The following is a 3369-nucleotide window of genomic DNA, read 5'->3' on the forward strand; positions in this document are numbered from 1 at the left end:
CCTACCGCTACCCCTACCCCTACCCCTACCCCTAACCCTAACCCTAACCCTAACCCTAACCCTAACCCTAACCCTAACCCTAACCCTAACCCTAACCCTAACCCTAACCCTAACCCTAACCCTAACCCTAACCCTAACCCTAACCCTAACCCTAACCCTGACCCTAATGCAGGCAGAGTTATTTATAAAGTGGCCCAGACTCTGCACCACCTGAGGGTTTTGTAACAGAACCAACCCCATAAGGGTTTCAGGAAGCAGGGCAAGATATTGATAACAAGGCGCAGACTCTGCACCACCTCAGGGTTCTGCAAGAACAGAGCCGACCCCATAAGGGCATCAGGAATCAGGGCAAGATATTGATAAAATGGCCCAGACTCTGCACCACCTGAGGGTTCTGCAAGAACAGAGCCGACCCCATAAGGGCATCAGGAAGCAGGGCAAGATATTGGTAACAAGGCCCACGGGGAAGGCGGCATACTTTGGGGTTATTTTGTAGTGAGTTTTGAAGGCATGTGCTAGTGTTACGCATACCGAGGGCGCGCAAAGTTCGGCGCGCCCGGGCCAAAACGCCTCTGCTGGCCGCGGCCGAGTCGGCCGACGGATTGCCACGGACTTGCTTGACGACCTGTCACTCTCCGTGCATCGGTTGCACGCCCGGTTCGTCCTTTCCATTTGTTTCATGATGTACACGCGGCAGGCGGAATATTTTAAAAGCACTGTTCTGTTCGAAGTGCACAATGGCCGTTGGGGCAATGCAACTGGGGGTCGGTCGACCGGCTGACGACGCCTGCCTGCCGATTTGGTTCACGATGTCCCCGCCGAAGGCGGCATACTTGAAAGTACTGCCGTTCGCGGCGCGCAATTTGCAGGGGGGAGGAATTGTTAGTGGACGTCTGTGTGCTGGGTGACGATGCTTGCCGACTTGGTTCATGCCGTCCACGCCGAAGACGGCGCCGTTTAAAGTACTGCCGCTCGAGGTGCACAATTTGCGGGGGAATTGTTATTGGGCGTCGGCGTGCTGGGTGACGATGTGGAGATGAGGAACGCCGAGCCAGATCTATCTTATTTGTTTGCTTGGGCCACTGGACTTTGCATGGGCTTTGCATCATTGTGTGCTACGTTAAATCACGGCCAATTGAGTGAGTATTTTTTATTCAACCACTCTATTTTGCCCGTCTTTGTGACTCCTCTATGACACGCCGATCACCGCTGACGTGTTAATCTGCGTGTTAGGTATCTCGGGGGTCAGTTGGACGGACAGATGTGTAAGGGTTTTGTTCGGAAGGATCGTTGAGTGTAAACGGTGAACGGGGGTTAAAGGCCCTGAGGTTTCAATCCTCTAAAGAATGTAAAAGGTCTGACGCGTTAGCTAGCAGCTAATGAGGTGAACCTAGCAGCTAATGAGGCTCTCTCTCTCTCTCACGGCCCCGGGACTCCCTCCCTCCCTCCTCCCTCTTGGAACCCTCCCTGCGTGGGGGGGGGGGGGGCACGAAGAAAAAGAGGGTATAAGAAGAATCCAGTGGAAGGAGTAGGGACTGGGGGCGAGGTCAGACAGCCTATCCGGCTAATAAAGCATCATGAGGTTAGGTATAAACTCTGATGACTGCATAAACTCGCCCCTAATGGGGGGGGGGGGGGGGGGGGGCACTCTCTCCCCCACCCCTCTCTCCCCAGTGCCACTCCCTCCGACCCCCCCCCCACTCTCTTCGTGTCGCTGGGCCCGCCCGGCACGGCCCCGAGGATCACTCCCCGCGCGGCAACGGGACACCGGGTCGCCGGGCCCGCAGGGTCGTCAGTCGGGCGGGGGGGGGAGGGTGGCCATGCCAGCAGCAGGAGAGGTTTCCAACGAACCCGCGACCGCAGCAGGACCGCCCGCGGCAGACATTTGGACCCAGCGGGTCCGTTCGGGATGGTTGCCGGGCCCGCAGCAGAGGTTTCCTTCCACCCAACGGGGGGGGGGGGGGGGGGGGGGGGGCGGGGCTGCCCATCTTCCCGCTCGAAGCAACGGCCTCACCCTAACGGCCTCACCCTAACAACCCTCACCCTGACCCTAAACCGCTCGGTTCATGACTTCTCTCCGTTTGGTTCATGAATTCGCCATTTAGTTCACGACTTCTCCTGTTGGTTCCTGACTTCTACCTCGTGGTTCGTGATTCCGGCGGGTAGGTGGGGTGCCCGGATACTCTCGGCGAAAGGTGTTCAAGTGGCAACGGCGGTCCCGTAGATAAGACGGGTTCGGATGCTCGAGCGTGTCGAGTAAGCGCCGGATCGGCGCCGGGCGCCCCCGGCCGGCTGGCTTGCCCCCCCCCCCCCCCCCCCCCCCTGGCGGCAGAAACGTGTATCGCGCCAGTGCCGCCGCTGAGGTCGAGATTGGCCGCCTCGACCGTTCGAAGCGTCGCAATTCCGGCGGGACTTCCGAACGCTCGTACCGCCAAGTCATCCGCGACATTCGAGAATTGCACTAAGTCCGAAAGCTGGCGTCGCTTCTTTTTTGCCCGCCGCAGGTTAACGATTTGACGGCGGAAGTCGAGGAGGTCCGATGTGCGGCCTTCAGCGGGGCCGCGGCGCGCCTTTCCCGCCAGGCCTATCGGCCCGTCTCCCGCCGGCCAGAAAATGGCATTTCTTGTCCGGGCGGTCCCGATCACGGTTAACGACTTACCACCGGAAGTCTCTATGACCCCGCAGTTTGCGGCCCCGCGGCGGGCGTCAGTGCGACACGACCGGACGGACGACCGGGCCGACTCCCGCCGACCTCAAAACGGTTTGTTTTGCGCGAAGATGGAGGTGGCGTGCCCGGAGATTTTCGGGAACACGATTTTCAGAGACACTTAGAAAAGATTGTGTGGTGAGGTGCAAAAATGTCAGGGAAGAAACCGAAGGGACACAAAAAGATCGGTAAAAGTAGCGCGACTCTGGGCGAGAGTCGGCGGACTCATTGACGGACATTGGTAATACAGTGAGAGTATTTTTTGCACCGAGTTCGAAGTGTGTGCCGGGCAGGCACCGAACCCCACCGAGACTGGCCCAGGCTGTGTGTCCTCTTGGAAAAACCCTCTGTTTCCGATCGATCTGGTGCCGCGTGTCTCACCGCAGGAGAGGCCGAGCGGGCCAGCGGACAAACAAAGGCCGCTGGTGTTTCAGGCTCGTTTGCCAGACTCCACAACGGGCGGGTCCTGCCGCGCGAGCGGTCAGGAACGAGACACGGCCAGGGTGAAAGTCCTGGGCGCGGGTGAGAACCGCAAGGCTCCACACCCACCGGCGTGAGGTGGTTCCGGTCGTCGGCCGGCCGGTGTGCGATTTCCCTTCCGGGCCACCGAATCGCCTCCCCTCTTGCGGTGTGAGTCCTCCGCGGACTTGGTACTCCAGTGG

This window comes from Rhinoraja longicauda, unplaced genomic scaffold (genome assembly GCF_053455715.1).
Source record: "Rhinoraja longicauda isolate Sanriku21f unplaced genomic scaffold, sRhiLon1.1 Scf000087, whole genome shotgun sequence".
Lineage (NCBI taxonomy): Eukaryota > Metazoa > Chordata > Chondrichthyes > Rajiformes > Arhynchobatidae > Rhinoraja > Rhinoraja longicauda.